Source organism: Macaca nemestrina, chromosome 6 (genome assembly GCF_043159975.1).
Source record: "Macaca nemestrina isolate mMacNem1 chromosome 6, mMacNem.hap1, whole genome shotgun sequence".
In the NCBI taxonomy this organism is placed as follows: domain Eukaryota; kingdom Metazoa; phylum Chordata; class Mammalia; order Primates; family Cercopithecidae; genus Macaca; species Macaca nemestrina.
This window is the reverse complement of record NC_092130.1, coordinates 45946357-45967522: the sequence shown is the minus strand read 5'-3', so window position 1 is coordinate 45967522 and position 21166 is coordinate 45946357. Positions and strand designations below refer to the sequence as shown.

Here is a 21166-nt window from a genome sequence, read left to right as displayed (position 1 = left end):
GAGACCGAGTGCCCAGCCACATCAAAAATAGTGCCAGTGTTCCTAAGAGCCACATAGGGAGCTATTGTCCTAACAAATCCAACAAGGGGCATGAAAGAGCTGAAAAATCTGAATGAGAAAAAGGAGAAACCTTTTTAGTGGCTTAAGGATACAATGCCAATTATACAGATGGGTAAACTCCTGCCCCTGAGGACCTCCCTCTTCTGGAGGAAGCCTGGGAAGAGCCAAAGCTTTCAGTCTTCTAAAGAAGGGTAGCCCGGCTGGGCGCGGTGGCTCACGCCTGTAATCCCAGCACTTTGGGAGGCCAAGGCGGGCAGATCATGAGGTCAGGAGTTCGAGACCAGCCTGACCAACACGGTAAAACCCCATCTCCACTAAAAATACAAAAATTAGCTGGGCATGGTGGTGAGCGCCTGTAGTTCCAGCTACTTGGGAGGCTAAGGCAGGAGAATCACTTGACCCTGGGAGGCAGAGGTTGCAGTAAGCCTAGATCGTGTTATTGCACTCCAGCCTGGGCAACAGAGAGAGACTGTCTAAAAAAAAGAAAGAAAGAAAGAAAGAAAGAAAGAAAGAAAGAAAGAAAAAACAAAAAGAAGAGTAGCCTCTTGCCCCTCACCCTTGGATGTACCAAGTCAGCACCTTTCCCCTCTGCTCAGACCACCATTCATTCTCATTGCACCACTGGTTCCTGGTCACCCTGGAACACCTTTGCCAATACAGGCCCTCCTTAAAGTCATATGGGGCAATACTATCACTATTGAATCACTATCAAAATCCTGACAACATTTTTTTTTCAGAAACAGAAAAATCCATCCTAAATTCATATCATATCTCAAGAGACCTCAAGTAGTCAAAACAAGCTTGAAAAAGAACAAAGCTGGATGGAGATCCCACAACTCCTGATTTCAAAACTTGCTATAAAGCTACAATAATCAAAACAATCGCTACTGGCATAAACACAGAAACGTAGACCAACAGAATGGAATAGAGAACTCAAAAATAAACCCTCACACACACGACCAAATGATTTCCGACAAGGATGCCAAGATCATTTAATGGGGGAGGAAAGGACAATCTTTTCAACAAACAGTGTTGGTTAAACGAGATACCCATATGCAAAATTATGCAATTAAACCCTACCTTGTACTACACACAAAAATTAGCTCAAAATGGATCAAAGAACTAAACATAAGAGTAGTTCAAACTATAAAGCCCTTAGAAGAAAACATAAGAGAAAAGCCTCATGACTTTCGATTTGGCAATGATTTTTTAGATATGACACAAAAAACACAGGCAAAAAAAGAAAAATAAATAAATTTGGCTTCATCAAAATGAAAAACTTTTGTGCATCAAAGGACACTACAAGCAGAGTAAAAAGGCAACCATGGAATGGGAGAAAATATTTGCAAATCTTTTTTTTTGAGACAGAGTCTTGCTCTGTCACCCAGGCTGGAGTGCAGTAGTGTGATATCGACTCACTGCAACCTGGGTTCAAGTGCCCCAGCTTCCTGAGCAACTGGGACTACAGGCACGTGCCACCACGCCCTGTTACTTTTTGTATTTTTAGTAGAGATGGGGTTTCACCATGTTGTCCAGGCTGGTCTTGAACTCCTGACCTCAAGTGGCCCACCCACCTTGGCCTCCCAAAGCGCTGGGATTACAGGCATGAGCCACCGCACCCAGCAGCAAATCTGATAAGAGATTAATATCCAGAACATATAAAGAACTCCTACAACTCCACAACAACAAAAAACAAACAACTGGATTTTAAAATGGGCAAGGAATTGAATAGACATTTCTCCAAAGAACATATGCAGATGACCAATATTTTTAATAGTTTAAAATTTTTATCTAAAGTTCTTTTTGTAGAGATGGGGTCTTGCTATGTTGCTCAGGCTGGTCTTGAACTCCTGGCCTCAAGCAATCCTCTCACCTTGGCCTCCCAAAGTGCTAGTGTTAGAGGCGTGAGCCACCGCATGCAGCTTGGATGGCCAATGAATGAAGGAAAAGATGCTCAGCATCACAAATTATTAGAGAAATGTAAAACAAATCTGCAATGAGATACTACTTCACATCCATTAAAGTGGCTATTATTAAAAAGCAAGGCCGAGCACAATGGCTCACACCTGTAATCCCAGCACTTTGAGAGACTGAGACGGGCGGCTCACGAGGTCAGGAGATCGAGACCATCCAGGCGAACACAGTAAAACCTGGTCTCTACTAAAAATACAAAAAGATTAGCTGGGTATGGTGGTGGGCGCCCATAGTCCCAGCTACTTGGGAGGCTGAGGCAGGAGAATGGCATGAACACGGGAGGCGGCGCTTGCAGTGAGCCGAGATAGAGCCACTGCACTCCAGCCTGGGCGACAAAGCAAGACTCCGTCTCAAAAAAAAAAAAAAAAAAAAAAAAAACAAAGGGAGAAGGAAATAAGTGTTGGCAAGGATGTGGGGAAACTGCAACCCTTGTGCATTGCTGGTAGGAATGTAGAATGCACAGTGCAGCCGCTGTGGAAAAGAGTACGGAGGGTCCTCAAAAAAAGTAAACATAAAGGGACCCAGCAATTCCACTTCTGGCTATATAGCTAGAAGAATTGAAAGCAGTGACTCAAACAGATATTTGTACATCCATGTTCATAGCAGCATTACTCACAATGACAAAAAGGAGGAAACAACCCAAATGTCCATCAATGGATGAATGGATAAACAAAATGCATACAATGGAGTGTTATTTGGCCTTAAAAAGGGAATGCAATTCTGACACACGCACAACATGGAGGAAGCTTGAGGACATTATGCTAAATTAAAGAAGCCAGTCACAAAAGAACGCATACTGTATGATCCCACTTATATGCAGTATCTACAGTAGTCAAATTTATAGAGACAGAAAGTAGAAGGATGGTTACCAGGGAGTAGGGGAAGAGGAGAATAAGGAGTTAGTGTTTAATGGCTAGAGTTTCCATTTGGGATGATTAAAAAGTTGTGGAGAAGGCTAGACTCAGTGGCTCATGCCTGTATTCCCAGCACTTTGGGAGGCCGAGGCAGGCACTTCACGTGAGGTCAGGAGTTCGAGACCAGCCTGGCCAACAAGGTAAAACCCCGTATCTACTAAAAATACAAAAAATTAGCCAGGCATGGTGGTGCGCACCTTTAATCCCAGCTACTGTGGAGGCTGAGGCAGGAGAATCACTTGAACCCTGGAGACGGAGGTTGCAATGAGCCAAGATCACACCACTGCATTCCAGCCTGGGTGACAGAGGGAGACTCTGTCTCAAAATAATAAAAATTTTAAAAAGTTGTGTAGATGGATGGTGGAGATGGTTGCATAACAATGCGAATGTTCTTGATGTGACTAAACTGTACCCTTAAAAATGATTAAAAGGATACATTTTATGTTTTGCATATTTTCCCACACGCAAAAAGTTGCATGAGGGTGAGAAGCTCCAATCCATTAATATTCTTCAGAGGGAGCTTACTCAGGGCCCTGGGAGATAGTGGGGGCGTTGGGGAGAAGGGGGGGCTGCCACCAACAGTTCTGTGATTACCTACCTCCCCCCCAACACCAACCACCACTTCTTTTTCTCTCTATCCCCTGCTCATCCTTCAAAACCCAGCTCTGGTCCTCTCCCACCTCTTCCAGGATGGGCCCTCCAGCCCTCACTGCTCTCCCTCAGAGCATGTTCAGATTCCACTCCCTGCTCCAACAGTCCTGCTCTCGTCACTCCAGGCTCTTTCCTGGTGGGACTGAAGCCTCTCTGGGGTTAGTTTCTGCTGACCCCAGGACCAGTTTCTGCTCCTTGCCAACCTAGGAGAGGCCAACAGTCAATGCTCAATCCCCTTGTCTTTTTTTTTTTTTTGAAATGGAGTCTCTCTGTCATCCAGGCTGGGGTGCAGTGGCACGATCTCTGCTCATTACAACCTCTGCGTCCCTGGTTCAAGCAGTTCTTGTGCCTCAGCCTCCCAAGTGGCTAGGACTACAGGTATCTCCTTGTCTTTAAGACAGGGCTATTAGCCAGGGGTGGTGGCTCATGCTTATAATACCAGCACTTTGGGAGGCCGAGGTGGGAGGAGAGCTTGAACCCAGGAGTTTGAGACCAGCCTGGGCAACAAAGGGAGACTCCATTTCTGTAAAAAATGTAAAAAAAAAAAAAATTAGCTGGACTGTAGTCTCAGCTGCTTGGGAGGCTGAGGTGGAAGGATCACTTGAGCCTGGAAGCTGGAGGCTGCAGTGAGCCATGATTGCACCACTGCACTGCAGCCTTTCTTTCTCAAGAAAAAAAAAAAAAAAAGACATGGCTATTGATATCCACCTCTCAAGGTTGCTGCGGGCACCCAATATGATAACCAATATAAGATTCTCAAACACAGGGAAGGGTACATAGTAAGTACTCAATATATTATTATCATCATTGTTAGGGTTATTCTTCATACTGGCCTAGAATACTTCTCCCAATTCCATCTGCCTATGGCTTCTCATCCCTCATGCCCCAGCTCCACTTCTACCTCCACCATAAAGCCTTCTTGTCCACTTCAAGCTCCACTGAACCCCTATGGAGCATCTTAGAATTGAAGAAAAATCTGACTTCATACGGTTGTCATGAAGATTAAATGATTTAAACCACGTGAAATGCTTAGAAGAGAGCCAGGCATATAAAATATGCTGAGTAAGAGTTAGCAGTGATGATGATGATAATGATGGTGATGACAGTGACGATGGGCTGTGGTCATTTCACTTGTCTGTTCTATGTGTATTGTCTTGATTGTGACTGTCAGCTCAGTGGGAAGACTTAATAAAGAAACCGGTAGTTTCTTTATTAAGACAGGTGCTAGGGGGCTGAATTCAGGTTCAGAGGGGCTTTTCAGAGCCTTGGAGGGGGTAGATCAAGGCCATCTTCCTCATCTTAAAAGATGAGTAATGGCCAGGTGTGGCGGCTCACGCCTGTAATCCCAGCACTTTGGGAGGCCGAGGCGGGCGGATCACCTGAGGTCAGGATTTCAAGACCAGTCTGGCCAACATGGTGAAACCCCATCTGTACTAAAAATACAAAAGTTAGCTGGGCATTGTGGCGGGCGCCTGTAATCCTAGCTACTTGGGAGGCTGAGGCAGGAGAATCACTTGAACCCGGGAGGCAGAGGTTGCAGTGAGCCGAGATCATGCCACTGCACTCAGCCTGAGTGACAGAGAGAGACCTTGTCTCAAAAAGGGGGAAAAAAAAAAAGATGAGCAACAGTCAAGAGGCCAGAGAGATGGGCGAGTCCCAATGCAGAAGCTAGGGGCACACAGGAAGATGTTACAGTGGCTAAGCGATGTGGTTGAGGTGGCAAGAGCTGGGGCTAGAGCCAGATGGGGCAGAACCTTTACCCAAGGTGGACCACAGCCACCCTGGAGGGCTTTCAACAGGGGACAGACCATCTGACTTGCATTTTGAGGTGATCACTCTGGCTTTGGGTGGAGAATGGGCAGCAGAGGGCATGGATAGGAGGAGACAGTGAAGAGGCTGCTGCTGGAGTCCAGAGGGAGTTGGGGGTGGCCTGGGTGGTGGTGGTGGAGGTGGAGGGTTATGGACAGGTTGCAGAGGTGTTTTGGAGGAAGAGATGCCAAGGCCTGTGCTGGACAGGCCAAGAGGCTGAGGGACTCACTACCCAGGGGTCTTGGGTGACTGGGTGGATGGTATTACTGTTTCCTGAGAGCTGACCAGTGGAAGAACAGGTTGAAAGGACCACACTGGCCCGTGGTTATTGAGAACTGTGTGATCAGCTCTCCTTCTCCCATCCTTCCCAATTATACATTCATAGCCATCATATTCAGAATGTTCTTTGAGTCTAACCCTGTCCTCCCAGCTGCAGTGTGAGCTCAGGCCATTTCACACTGCCTTCGTTGAGTCTGTTTGGTGCTGAGAAGCCATGGGAATGAGGGATGGGCAGGGGGCCAAGGCCTGGGTGGCAGGCATGCTTCTCGCATGACCGCTATCAAGCAAGCCAACCTCTGGTGCCTGTCAGACTCAGACCCCGTGAGCCTGTGCCAGGGTGTGTGGGCTGCAGACGCGGTACGGGAGCCTCTTGCCCTAAGTGCTTCAGGTCCAAACACGTCCCCCTGTCCTGCCTCTGGAGCCCTATCCCAGATCAGAAGCCTCCCCCAGGGCCCCCAGATAGGCTCTTCCTCGTGATTCCAACAGAAGTGGGAGGTAGAGAGTGAAACCTCTGATCTGGATGCCAGACATAAACTCTAAGAAATTATTCACCAGAGGGCGAGGCTTCAGAAACCCAGGAAAGAGGCCCTGACCCCATAGTCTGATCAGAACAGCTGGCCTAGTCTTCCAGGCTGGAGCTTCCAAGGGTGGGGCTAGGCAGGGCCCTGCCTAGGTACAGCTCCTTCCAGGGCTGGGCTGTCCTATGCCACATTTTGCCAAACTGCAGGTGGGGACTGAGGACCCATGGGCTGAGGCTCCCCTAGAAATTGCCCATCTAGCTGACCAATCTGGGACCCTCAGATTGGTCTCCAGACCTACCCAAGACTGACTTGTCATGTCTGTGGGGTCCCACTGGCTGCTTCCTGATCTCGATCCCCGTCGTGCCTTTCTGGAGAGGGTCAGGTTGGGCTGCACTGGCCCCATCCTGGAGCCTCCTCCCTCACCCCAAAGGGGAGTGTCTCATCCCTGGCTGCTCCTGATCTCCCCATCCCCAGGTGTTGGGATCTGATGACCAGCATGCTCAGGTTTCCATCTCCATTTACTCAAAAAAGACAAAAGCCCCTGTGCCCCAACCCCCACCCCCCGCTCAGCTTTCCTGGGCCTGGGCTCACAGCCAGGTGTGGCACAGTCACGTGTTAGCCAGAGGGTGATGGGAAGAGCACTAGAAAGGGCATCAGGTGACATGGGTTCCAACTGGCTGGGATAGAGCCTTCGCGGGAGAGGGAGGCAGGGCAGCTGTCCTATGCAGTGGCATTTTGGGGGATTGTGAAACCTGGAGGAGCAGGGTGGATTCACACGGCTGGTTGCTCTTCCTCACTGCCACACAGGAATTTGTGTAGGCTTGAGAGGTAGGCCTCTAGAGGAACAGCACTGTGGCAGGGAGCTCTCTCCCCAGGACACCTTCCATCCTGTGCTTCTGCCCCTTGAGCAGTGAGGACCCCTTCCTTATAAGACTAAGATCTCCAGGATCCTTAACCCCAGGCTTGGTTCTGCCCCTACAGTCACACAGAAACTCCTGTCCCTGATCGCCACCCAACAGCCCCTGAGCTCCCCTCAAACCACTCCCTCCTGGCTGAGTCATAGATTTGCACCAGAGGGCTGGATGGGGTGAGAGGGGTCTCACAAAGTGTACAGTGTCCACTTCAGGCAGGGGCTAGGCCTGGTCAAATGCAGAAATGGGGGCTGCTTAGGAGACAGGTGAGAGAACCACCTAGGCTCAGGAAGGTCGAGGCTACAGTGAGCTGAGATTGCACCACTTCACTCCAGCCTGGGCAACAGAGTGAGAGCCTGTCTCAAAAAAAAAAAAAAAAGGGAAGGGGGCTGGGCGCGGTGGCTCACGCCTGTAATCCCAGCACTTTGGGAGGGAGGCCGAGGCGGGTGGATCACCTGAGGTCAGGAGTTTGAGACCAGCCTGGTCAACATGGCAAAACCCGGTCTCTACTAAAAATACAAAAATTAGCTGGGCATGGTGGCGTGTGCCTGTAATCCCAGCTACCAGTGGGGCTGAGGCAGGAGGATCGCTTTGCTTGAACCTGGGAGGCAGAGGTTGCAGTGAGCTGAGATCGCACCACTGCACTCCAGACTGGGCAACAGAGTGACTCAAAAAAAAAAAAAAAAAAGAAGAAGGAAAGAAGGAAGGAAGGAAGGGGTGGGGGGAAGGGAGGGAAGGAGGGAAGGAGGGAAGGAAGGGAGAAGAGAAAAGAAGAGGAGAAGACGAGAAGAGAGAAAAGAAAAGAAAAAAGAAAAGAAAAGAAGTGGGGAGCTGCTGAGGCAGGTTGTGGGGCAAGGCCTGGTGCTGAGAGAGAGGCTGAGGGCAACCAGTTAGGCAGGCTACCTGGGTGAGATTCAGCACAGTGCCCTCCCTGAGCCATCACCTCTGTCACAGACATAGGGAGCTCTCCAAGATGGCTCCAAGGGGCTCACCCTAATCACAGGTACCTTCATCTCCATTCTCAGCCATTGCCAAGAGCAGCAGACTCCTGAGGGTGAGTCAACGGGCAAGCCAGTTGAGCCAGCACTGTCCCTCCCTTCCGCCATCCGTCTACCCCGTGTCCTGGCCCATCCCCACTGGCCATTCCACTCCCAGGCAAACAGAGCAAGCCACTCGCCAGGCCCCTTCTGCCCAGAGGGCCATGTGCCATGGCTCTTCTGGGGGTGTACTGCTCCCCACAACTTCTGTATCAAGATAGGGACTCTGGTCGGGGTGGGCCCTCTGCTCCCAGGGAGTCACTTAGGGCTGCCCAGGGATCCAGCCATTTGCCTCTGTGTTCCTGGTACTGTGCTGTGACAGGAAGCCCGAGTTCCCTGAGGACTGAGGGGTCAGGCAGTCAGGGAGGGATGGGGAAGGACAGGTTTTAGAGGGAGCCAGTGAGTGGAAGAGTGCAGCCCCTTTCCCCCTTGCCAGTGCCCACCACCCTCTCTGGCCAGGCAGGTCTCCCACCTGGCACCATAGTAGGAATTTCTGGGAAGAAAGAGCCTGAAACGTCCAGGGCAGATGGGTTCAGGGACAGGAGAACTGCTAGAGGAAACCCCCAGAGGGGGCACAGTGGCTCATGCCTGTAATCCCAGCACTTTGGGAGGCTGAGGTGGGCCAATTGCTTGAGCTCAGGAGTTCAAGATCAGCCTGGGCAACATGGCAAAACCCCATCTCTACAAAAAATCAAAAAGTTTGCCAGGGTGGTGGCATGCACCTATGGTCCCTGCTACTTGGGAGGCTGAGGCAGGAGGATCACTTGAGCCCAGGAGGTTGAGGCTGCAGTAAGCTATGATCATGCCACAGCACTCTAACCTGGGCAACAGAGCAAGACCCTGAAAAAAAAAAAAAAAGGAAGGAAGGAAGGAAAGAAAAGAAAGGAAAAGAAAAGAAAAGAAAAGAAAAAAAGAAAAGAAAAAAGAAAAGAAAGAGAAAAGAGGAAAAAAGAAACCACCAGAGAACAGCTGTGACCTTCAGGAAGTAGCCCCCAAGGGCCTGTCAGCCTGTTCTAAAATTGGATGATGGGCAAGCCTCCTTTGGGGCCTGAGGGACCCTCATTCTCCCAAAGGAGCCTGATCTTTGCTGGGCCCTGCCTTGGGTATAGCCTCCCAAGCTACTTTTAGAAGATTCCCCCAGGGAGTTGAACACCTGGGTCTCAGTGTCACTTTGGCCACTTGCCAAATCTTCCTGAGTCTCTGCCCCTCTCTGAGCCTCAGTTTCTTCATCTATAAAATGGGTGTCATCATTTTAAGGGCTAAAAAGATTATTTTATTCCCCAATATCTCCCTTCTTTTTCTGTTATTCATTCCAAAAACCCACTGTCTCCTTTGCAAACTTTGGTTAAGCATTGTCCTAGTCAGATACACTTGAAAAGTAGCTAGGAAAACAATGAGTTTCTCATCTTTCATGGAGGGATGCATTTCTCTGATGCCACAGTCCCTGCAGACCCTTTCCCCAGAGCTGACCCTGCCCCATAAATTGAACCCCCCAGGCAGCACCCTTGCCTGCTGCCCCCAGTGCTGTGCCCAGACAATTCCAACCTGTTGGACTAGAGCCCAGGCAAAGATGTCAACAGACACAGCCCATTGCTAATAGGAGACTGAGCTGTCATTGGCCCAAGCAGGGACACTGACACTCAGCTATGCCATCCCCTATTTTATCTGACACCTGTTTGCTAAGCCCTTAACTGTGTAGCAGGCACTTTGATAGGCTGGGAGGCAGGGAGTGGGTAAAGGAGGACGAGCCATGTCATTGCTCCCTAGGGTCCTCACAGGCCAGCAGCATCCTTATAGACATGGCCCTGAGGTTCCTCCCCAGCAAAATCCTCAAGGAGAGGGCTTGCCCTAGGGAGCCAGGCAGGAAGGGCAGATGGTGGGGGGTTCAGCTGGGTCTCCAGCACTCCCTTTACAACCTTAGCAAGATGGCAGTGCCATCAAATGCCTGGTCAGACAGAGTGCAGTACTCTCACGTTCAAGGGAAAAATAGGATGCTGGGTTTCCTATCAGGCTCAAAAGCAGAGAGCTGGCAATAAATCAAGAACTGGAAAGTGATGTCAGTGCTTCAAACTAGATTTCCAAGCTTGGGAAACAATTGCGCATTAAAATCCATCGGAGGAAAAAAAACCTATTAAAACTTCAGGAGAAATGCTTTGCTATAAATTAGATTTTTCTGCCAACCAGGATAATTCAATAATTTCCCCTTGACATTGTCGAGATTGCTCTTTGGGGGGAATTATGATGCTTTGAAGTTGGGAGTGATTTGTTTCCAAGGGAAGATGAAGAGTCGACAGGGAGTGAAGGTGAGAGGGTAGGGAGGGAGCTCTTCAAACCAAAGGGGATGGGGCCCCTCTTCGGGGGCTCAGTACCACTGCATGGAGGCCGGGAGGACTGCAATGCAGTCTATCCTCCAGGAGATGCTTCAGGCCAGACCAGGACTCTGACATGAGAATGTGGGGGTCCTGAGAAGGCCCTGGCATCCTCCAGTATCATCTGATAGCTGGGGCAGCCACAGTCTTACAGTTTCCCTGAAAAACTGTCTAAAACCTTCCTCAACCCTTCTGAAACCAGACCTGGGTTCAGGTAACAGGGTAACTGTGGTCACTTCTTAGTTTGGTTTGGGGGTGGGGGGGTGGGGAGAGGGCTGCCTGCCCTCCCGGTCTTCCTTTGCTGTGCAAGATACAGCACCAGTCACGGGGCCTTTCCTACATCCTGTCTCCAGTAAGTTGGGGCCTTGATCCTAGTCCCTGTCAACCCTGGTCTCTCTGCACAAGACCCAACACAACCAGAGCTACGCTGGCTGGACAGGGCAGCCAGAAGCGGGAGACAGAGCGTGTCAGGCAAGGGCGGGGATCTTGGAGGACTGGGCACAATTGGCCTGGCCATTGGGTACTAGCCTCCAAGACAACTGTAGGGGAAGGAGATGGGGCAAGGGTGAGGGACCAAAACCAGGACCTCGCAGGATAGGGCTCCAGAGTCAGCCTGCCTGGCAGGCTGCCTGGCAATTCTCTTAACCTCTCCAAGCCTTGATTTTTGCATCTGTAAAGTGAGGGTAATAACAGTACCTGCCTTACAGACAGAACTAAATGTGACAATGCGTGTGAAGCATCTCATGCTATGCCTTGTACACAGAAGCGGTGGCCAGCAGTATCTTCAGGACACAGATCCCCTGTTCCCAGACCACAGCCCTTTGCACTACAAGAAACCCATCTTCTGTAGCCCCTCCTCAGTTCCCTTTCTCTCTCCCTCCACTCGCACCCAAACTTGCCTGTCCTTGGGGACTTAGCTCCTCCACGCAGAGCTGCCAAGTATGATGTCTATGTAGAGCTGGGCTGCCCATTGGGCACTGCCACTTATTTGACCGTTTGCCCACCATGGTCACTGGTTGCTATCAACAACTCTCACCGGAAGGGTGGTTGATCTCAAGAATGTTAAGGGGAAATTCTTGAATTATCCTGGTTGGCAGAAAAATCTAATTTATAGCAAAGCATTTCTGTCATTTTATGGAAGCCCTGGGAGTGAAGTGATATTTTTCAAAGTCACATATTTGGGAAAAGAGGTTGGAGCTAGGACTGGGGCCCAGGTCAGACCAACTCAACCACAGAGCAGTGTCTCATCTCAAGACTTCTTCCTCTCTCCATCCCTCCCTTCCTTCCTTTCCATGAATCAGAGCCTCCCAGAGCCCACGCACTGGTTACTGAGACAGAGTGGCACACAGAGGCAGGGGCATGTGGGAGTGCCCTCGTTTCCAATGTTTTGTGAGTCTCCAGGAGGAAGTTCACAGGGACCAGCAGAAAGAGGTCAAAGGGGAAGGAAGTGGGAGAGTCTCCTTTATTTATTTATTTATTTATTTATTTATTTTATTTTATTTTATTTTATTTTATTTTTAGAGACAGGGTCTCACTCTGTCTCCCAGGCTGGAGTGCAGTGGTGCACTCACAGCTTACTGCAGCTTCAAACTTTCGGTCTCAAGCAACCCTTCTGCCTCAGCATCCTGAGTAGCTGGGAGTACTGGTGCATGTCACTATGCTCGACTAATTTTTTTCGTTGTTTTTTTGAGGAGTCTCGCTCTGTTGCCCAGGCTGGAGTGGCACAATCTCCGCTCACTGCAACCTCCGCCTCCTGGGTTCAAGCAATTCTCCTGCCTCCGCCTCCAGAGCAGCTGGGATTACAGGTGTGCACCACCACAGCCTGCTAATTGTTGTATTTTTAGTAGACATGGGGTTTCACCATGTTGGCCAAGCTGGTTTTGAACTCCTGACCTCAAGTTATCTGCCTGCCTTGGCCTCCCAAAGGGCTGGGATTACAGGAGTGAGCCACCATGCCCAGCCTTGGCTAATTTTTAAATTTTTTGCAGAGACAGGGTCTCACTTTGTTGCCCAGGCTGGTTTCAAACTCCTGGATTCCAGCAGCGCTCTCACCTTGGCCTCCCAAAGTGGAAAGTTTCCATTTAAGCCATTGTCAGATAAGCCACTCACTTGTATACTGCCTGCCTCATGGAAGAGAGGAGTTTGGTGTTTGAAGAGGCATCTCATCCTCCCCTCTTTTTGAATTGTTTTTTTCATAGGTGCTCCCCCACCCCAGATGACAGAGAGCTCACTACCTTGCAGAGCAGCCCCAGGGTGCAGGTTGCCCTTTGCTCCTTGACCCCTCCTGGGGCTCAGACTGGCTTTCCGGAGCATTGTCCTGGCGCTGACCTATGGGCAGGGGCCAGCCAGTGGCAGTGGCAGCGACGAGGGCCTGCCGTTGCTCACTTGTCAAGTCCGCAGGTTTCAGGGGCTAACTTGTGAGCAAGCCAGGGGCTTTCTGGATGGAGACTCATCCTTCCAGAGGGCAGGGCTGGGTGTTGGTGTGGACAGTATTCTGGAGGAGGGGCAGGGGGCCATCCTTGTGCCCAAGAGTTTCCCTCAGAGTGGAGGTCAAGGGGAGCTTAGAACTGGGAATTTTGCCATCACCTAAACCCAGACTGTGAGTTTAGCAGACGCTTAACAACTCTGCCACTGGAGAGCCTCCAAATGACACATACTTGCATTGAGTTAGCCCCCGGGCCAGGAGATGTCCAGGTTCTTGGTTTTGCCCAGTAAGGTACCACCAGGAGACCCACTGGCCCCTCGCAAAGCGGGACATGGGGGCTGGGAAGGGGCAGGAAGGGTCTGGGGGCTTGGAAGCTGCAGCCCCCACCACTCAGTAGCCGTGTGACCTTGTGCAAGTCACTTGGCCTCTCAGAGCCTGTTTCCTTGTCTGTAAGTGGAGGTCATATGGCACCTGCTTCTGAGGCTTGTTGGGGATAACAAACAAGAGACCTGTGAAGTGCCTAGCACAGAGCAAGCGCTCAGAGAGTGCCAGCCTTTGTTATTATGTACAGCAAGCGGGGAAACCCATGGGAAATCCGGGTGCCTCTGGGAAGCTGGGGGTGGTGTGTCGTCCTTCCCGGAGCGGGGGGCGGGACGTCCCAGGCTCCGCCTCTGCCCAACGCCCCTCCTCCCTGTCCCGCTCGGAGGGGGCCGCGGAGCTTCCTTGCGGCCGGCGGGAGCTGAGTCACGGCGGCCCTGCAGGCAGTTGGCCTTATCTCAGGACGTCACTGCTCCCAAAAGCCCCCAGCCTGCCCGCCAGGCTACACCTAACTTGGGCCAAGTTCCTCCAACAGTTCTGGAAATACTCCCAGCGGCCCATCGGCTTGGGGTCCCAGGGAAGGAGGGAGGTCTCCTTCCTGGCTGGCTGGAGCAGTTCCAGAAAGTCTTAGCTTGTGGGCCCCTGGTGGCACAGTGCCTATCTTTCCACCGTTAGCTAAATTTTCCTTGGGGTAAGGATTGTTTCTCCAGATCTCTCTCAAAATGCACATTCCCCAGGGGTGGAGTGCCACCCGACGCTTTGAAGAGGAAATCAGAAGACTGGAGAACTGGGGCGGATAGATCCTAGGAGCCAAGATGGGGAGGGGGGCTGGTGGGGCCGCAGGGATTTGGCAGCCGCCTAAGCTCCCTCAGGCCACGCCTGCACCTCTCCCAGCCCCCAGGACTCTAGGGGAAGTGGTGGGTGGGGGAGGGGGAAACAGAGCTGACAGATTCTGTAAACAGAGCCGGTTTGGGCCTCGGCCAAGGACGGGGTGTCCTGGCCCAGCCTGGGTGTGAGGCCCATCCGCGGCTCTCCAGGACACCCCGCCCTGCCCGGCTGCCCCGGGGGTGCCCGGCCCAGAGCCAGCTGTAGCCAGGATGTATCTGACTTGGGATGTGGCCAATTCCCTAGTGGGGAATGTGCCTGGGATTGGGGCGAGAGGTGGGGGTAGCAAAGGAGGGAGCTTCTGAGAACTGTCATTCATTCACCCAGTGCCCAGCTCAGCAAAGAGGGCAGCCTCTGGTCCCCGCCTGTAGGAGGTGCCGGTACTGGATTCTCGCCCCACCCCCATCTCCACCTCCAATCCTGTCTCTTGCTCTTCTGCTGCCTGAGGCAGAGTCCCTGTGGGGTAGGGAAGCTGAGAGTGGGGCCTCAGGTTCTGAGAGCTCTTCACTGGCCAGACCTGACCCCTTGGCTTGTTGCCAAATGTGGTGTCCCATGGCCTCATGGTGGCAATTCAGAGGTGCAGGAATGCCCTCAAAAAGGTGATGAGGGAGGACAGGCATCCAGGGATACTCAAGGATCCTCAGTGTTAAGCAGGAGGCTGTGGTTACGAGGTGGGGAGAGGACACAGGTGGCCCAGGGACACTGGCACCCCAGCAGGTGGAGGCAGCTGTGGACTATGCCTTGTAAGATATGGAGAGGAGTTCCTTTGGGAGGAGAGGAGACGGGTTGGCTGAGACTCGTAGGCTGGGGCCAGAGTGCCAGCTACAGATTCTGGACTTTATTGTAGGGGTGAGCATTTCCCAAAATGTGCTCCTGAGTGATCGTGGGTGGGGTGAACAAAAAAGTGTCCTGTGGACAAATGTATTTGACAAACACTGTTCAAGAAAGCTAATCCATGTGCAGGGGCTCATGCCTGCAATCCCAGCATTTTGGGAGGCCGAGGCGGAAGGATTACTTGAGCCCAGGAGTTTGAGACCAGCCTGGGCAACATGGTGAAACCCCATTTCTACAAAAATTTTTAAAATTAGCTGGGCGTGGCGGCACACATCTGTAGTCCCAGCTACTCAGGAACTTGGGGTGGGAGGCTCACGTAAGCCTGGGCCCAGGTTGAGGCTGCAATGAGCTATGATTGTGCCACTGCACTTCAGCTCACAGAGTGAAACCCTGTCTCAAAATAAAAAAAAAAAAAGGAAAAGAAAAGCTAAACACTATATAGTCCAGGCTTTACCAAAGCTTTTGTTTCATATGCTAATTAATGAGCATCTTAAAAGAGGGACAGGGTATTCAGAAGGCCTCCTCACACCTTAACCCCAACCTCATGGGACTTGTGCTCTTCTGAAAACATTGGAACCCAAGGATTAATAAGTAGTTCTTATTTGCTGGCTCTGGCTCAGGTGGAATGAGTGGATACATGTAGACACTGAAGAAAACATGGCTCTTCCCAGAAACCCAGGTTCAATCATTATTTCCTCAAAAGGAGGCCAGCCTGGACAAACCTGGATCAAGGACAATGGTATAAGAAAATGTTAAATGAATTAAGTCTGGCAGATGTCTCAAGGTTCTGGGTCCCAGACCCCAGGCAATCTCATGCTCCCTAAATCAGATCCTTAACTCAGCCTCAGTCAGTCTGGGATTCCTGGCCATGGTTGGGGAATCCCATGGTCTCTGCAGAGAACATATTGATCAGAGGTTGTGGCAGGGACTGCAGCTTGAGGCTGAATTCAGTGTGGTTCCTATACTAGGCCAAATCCTCAGCTGAACCGTATGTGGCCTCATATCTGACTCTACAAAAAGCACAAGAACAAAGCTGGCCCCCAAACATGGGCTTTCTCATTACCAACTTGGCAAGGCAGTAGCACCCAAGCTGAGCTGCTCAGCGACCTTTCTGACAAAATGCATCCAGCGCCAGCAAGCACCTCAGCTGGGAGGCAGAGGATGACCAGAAGAGCAGCAGAGGAAAGGGACTGTAGACATGGTGCCTTCTTGGACTTGTTCCAAAAATTGCGGCCAGGCATGGTGCCTTATGCCTTTAATCCAAGCTACTCGGGAGGCTGAGGCAGGAGAATCGCTTGGACCCAGGAGGTGGAGGTTTCAATGAGCCAAGATTGCACCATTGCAGTCCAATCTGGGCGACAGAGTGAGACTCCGTTTCAAAAAAAAAAAAAAGTCACCTGCAGCATTCCCTGGGGCTCTCAGAAATTCTTAGGGTATCATGTAAGGGGCTGTAGGATCCCTGCTTGATCAAGTGGGAATAAGAGCCAGGGACATACAGGCTGGAACCATGCCTGGATCCCCTTGTCCTTAGAGTCTGGGAAAGCAGTGTGTATACGCCTGCATCCTCTGCATGCTTGCGAGTTACATGTAGAAACTAAAATATGGCATGGTGATGCCCTCTCGTATGCAGTGTGAAAGCAGGCTGAGATGGGAGAGGTCAGCGGGAGCTGGCATCTCCAGGGAAGGGCTCCAAGATGAGGTGGGGTGTGGTAAGCCCTTGCAGGTGACTAAGTTTTATTTATTTTTTTAATTTTTTTATTTTTATTTATTTTTTTGAGACGGAGTCTTGCTCTGTCGCCCAGGCTGGAGTGCAGTGGCACGATCTCAGCTCACTGCAAGCTCCGCCTCCCGGGTTCACACCATTCTCTTGCCTCAGCCTCCCGAGTAGCTGGGACTACAGGCGCCTGCCACCTCACCCGGCTAGTTTTTTGTATTTTTTAGTAGAGACGGGGTTTCACCGTGTTAGCCAGGATGGTCTCGATCTCCTGACCTTGTGATCCACCTGTCTCAGCCTCCCAAAGTGCTGGAATTACAGGCTTGAGCCACCGCGCCCGGCCTGTGACTAAGTTTTAGTGGTATAGACAAGAGGACCGGCCTGGCCAGTCTGGACAGCATCTGGAGAGAAGGCTGGAGAGGCCCATGGGGTTAGCTTTACCAGCTTCTTTGAGGCACTGAATCTCAGGCTAAGGATTGTAATGGTGTCTTATGGGGGCCTGCAGGATACAAACCCTTAGGCCCTCCCTTCCACCAAGCCTCACTTCTGCCTCCATGGCCAGCTGAGTCTCTTGAGTCTTCTTGTATCTTCCTTTCCTCCTTGCTCCAATGTACTCTTCAGCCTGCTACTCTCCGGTGCCCCTACATCACACTGAAATGGCTGTGGCTGGCGTCACCAGACACCTCCTAGCTTTCAGATCCATTGATTTTTTTAATAAGAGCTTGAGATATAATTCACATATTATTCATCCAAAGTGTACAAGTCAGTGGTTTTTCAAATATTCAGAGTGTGCAACCATTACCACAATCAATGTTAGAACATTTCATCACACCCCCTCCTCAAAAAACTATACCCAGGCTGGATGTGGTGGTTGATGCCTGTAATCCCAGCACTTTGGGAGGCCAAGGCAGGCAGATCATTTGAGGTCAGGAATTCGAGACTAGCCTGACCAACATGGTGAAACCCCACCTCTACTAAAATACAAAAATTAGCTGGGCGTGATTTGGGGCGCCTGTAATCTCAGCTGCTCTGGAGGCTGAGGCACGAGAATTGCTTGAACCCAGGAGGCAGAGGCTGCAGTGAGCTGAGATCACACCATTGCATCCCAGCCTGGGTAACAGAGTGAGACTCCATCTCAAAAAAAAAAAAATATATATATATATATATATACACACACATATATATAATATTTTATATACATATATATACCCATTAGCAGGTACTCCACTTTCCCCCTTATGCCCCACCTCCAGCCCTAAGTAACCACTAATCTACTTTCCATCTTTGTGGATTTCCCTATTCTGGATATTTTGAGACAGCGTTTCGTTCTTCTTGCCCAGGCTGGAGTACAATGGCACGATCTCAGCTCACCACAACCTCCTACTCCCGTGTTCAAGCTATTCTGCCTCAGCCTCCTGAGTAGCTGGGATTACAGGCATGCGCCACCATGCCTGGCTAATTTTGTATTTTTTTTTAGTAGAGACAGGGTTTTTCCATGTTGGTCAGGGCTGGTCTCAAACTCCTGACCTCAGGTGATCCACCTGCCTCAGCCTCCCAAAGTCCTGGGATTACAGGCATGAGCCGCCGCACCCCGCCTGGACATTTTCTTTAAATGGAATCATACAATATGTGGTCTTTTGTGACTTTCACTTATATGTTTTGAAGATTCATTCATGATGTAGCATATATTAGAATTGTATTCCTTTTTATAGATCAGTAATATTCTATTGTATGGATATACCTCATTTTATCTATCTGTTCACAAAAATTTGGATTATTTCTACTTTTTGGATATTATGAATAACACTGCTATGAACATTAATGCGTAAGTTTTTGTGTGAACTTATGGTTTCATTTCTCTTGGGTATATACCCAGGAGTAGAATTGCTGGGTCATATGGTAACTCTATGATTAAGCTGTGGGAGAACTGTTCAGATTGTTTTCCAAAGCACCTGCACCATTTTACATTCCTACCAGCAGTGTGTGAGGTTTCTAATTTGTATACATCATTGCCAACACTTGTTATTTTCTGTCCTTTTGAATGTAGCCATCATAGTGGTATGATTGGTATCTAAATATGGTTTGATTTGCATTTGCCTGATGGCTAACGATATTGAGTATATTTTCTTTTTATTTATTTATTTGTAAGTTTTTGTAAAGATGGAGTCTCACTATGTTGCCCAAGCTGGTCTCCAACTCCTGGGTTGAAGCAATCCTGTGACCTTGGCTTCCCAAAGGCCTGTGATTACAGGCGTGAGCCACTGCACCCAGCCCTTGAGTTTATTTTCATTAGCCATTTGTATATCTTCTTTGGAGAAATGTCTATTCAGATCATTTGCCCATTTTTAGAAACTGGGTTGTCTTTTCATTATTGAGTTATAAGAGTTTATTACATATTTTAGATACAAGTCTCTTGTCAGATATATGACTTGTAAGACTTTTCTAGATTGTCTTACACATTCTTAGTGATGTCATCTGCTGCAGCAAATTTTTAATTTTTATGAAGTCCGATTTAACGATTTTTCTTTTTTTTTTTTTTGAGACAGGGGCTCACTTTGTCACACAGGCTGGAGTGTAGTGGCACAACCTCGGCTCACTGCAGCCTCAGCCTTCTGGGCTCAAGCAATTCTCCCACCTCAGCCCTCCTGTAGCTGGGACTACAGGCATGGGCCACCACAGCCAGCTAATTTTTTGTATTTTTTGTAGGCACAGGGCTTCACCATGTTGCCCAGGCTGGTCTTGAACTCCTGAGCTCAAGTGATCCCCACCTCAGTCTCCCAAAGTGCTAGGGTTATAGGCGTGGGCCACCATACCCAACCAATCTATTTTTTCTTTGCTTGTGCTTTTGGTTTCATAGCTTAGAAACCATTGATGAATCCAGATAAAGATTTACACCTATATTTTCTTCTAAGAATTTGTATTAGTCCATTTTCATGCTGCTGATAAAGACATACCCGAGACTGGGCAATTTACAAAAGAAAAAGGTTTATTGGACTTACAGTTTTATGTGGCTGGGGAAGGCCTCACAATCATGGTCAAAGGAAGGAGGAGCAAGTCACATCTTACGTGGATGGTGGCAGGCAAAAAGAGAGCTTGTGCGGGGAAACTCTGCCTTTATAAAGCCATCAGATCTCATGAGACTTACTCACTATCATGAGAACAACATGGGAAAGACCTGCCCCCATGATTCAATTACCTACCATCAAGTCCCTCCCACACATATGGGAAATCAAGATGAGATTTTGGTTGGGACACAGCCAAACAATGTCAGCGTTATAGAGTTTTAGCTCTCACACTTAAGTCTTTGATCCATTTTGAGTTATTTTTTGCATATGGTATGAGACAGTAGTCCACTTTCATTCTTTTTTTTTTTTTTTTTTTTTTGAGACAGGGTCTCGCTCTGTCGCCCAGGCTGTAGTGCAGTGGTGCAATCTCGGCTCACCACAACCTCTGCCTCCCAAGTAGCTGGGACTATAGGCATGTGCCACCATGCCCAGCAATTTTTATATTTGTAGTAGAGACAGGGTTTCACCACATTGGTCAGGCTGGTCTCGAACTCCTGACCTCAGGTGATCTGCCCACCTTGGCCTCCCAAAGTGCTGGGATTACAGGCATGAGCCACCGCCCCGGCCCCAGTTTTATTCTTTTGCATGTGAATATCTAGTTGTCTCTGTACTATTCATTGAAAAGATTATTATTTCCCCCATTGAATTGTTATGACATCTTTGTCAAAAATCAGTTGACCGGGTCAGGTGCTGTGGTTCATGCCTGTAATCCCAGCACTTTGGGAGGCCAAGGTGGGAAGATCACCTGAGGTCAGGCATTTGAGACCAGCCTGGCCAACATGGTGAAACCCCGTCTCTACTAAAATTACAAAAATTAGCCAGGCATGGTGGTGCATGCCTGTAATCTCAGCTCCTTGGGAGGCTGAGGGAGGAGAATCAATTAAACCCAGGAGGCAGAGGTTGTGATAAGCCGATATCGTGCCATTGCCTTCCAGCCTGGGCAACAAGAGTGAAACTGCATCTCCAAAAAAAAAAAAAAAAAATCCGTTGACCTTAAATATAAGGGCTGATTTCTGGATTCTTGGTTCTATCCTATTGATCTATGTGTCTAATCCTTCACCAGTACCACAAAGTTGTAATTACTTTAGCTTTGCTGTAAGTTTTGGAAGTGAGAAGTGGCAGTCCTCCAACTGTTTTTTCAGATTATTTTGCCAATTCTGGTTCCCTTGCGTTTCCATATGACCTTTAGGATTAATTTGTCAATTTCTACAAATAAACCAGTTGGAATTCCATGGGTATTACGTTGTGTCTGTAGATCAATGTAGTGAATATTGCCATTTCAGCAACATTAAGTCTTCTGATCCATGAATATTTCTTTCCATTTATTTAGATCTTCTTTATTTCAGAAATGTTTTGTAGTTTTTGATATATAAGTCTTATACTTTCTGGGTTAAATTTAT

General features: G+C 49.3%; 1 long non-coding RNA gene across 1 annotated transcript in view; it reads right to left on the bottom strand.

Moving 5' to 3' along the window:
* The window catches only part of LOC105467138 (uncharacterized), a 46586-nt gene extending 26808 nt beyond the window's left edge, over positions 1-19778 (bottom strand). The window contains exon 1 of the long non-coding RNA XR_011624675.1: positions 19701-19778. This is a non-coding gene — a long non-coding RNA (uncharacterized lncRNA). The remainder of the gene's footprint in view (positions 1-19700) is intronic.
* Between the last annotated feature and the right edge of the window lie 1388 nt (positions 19779-21166).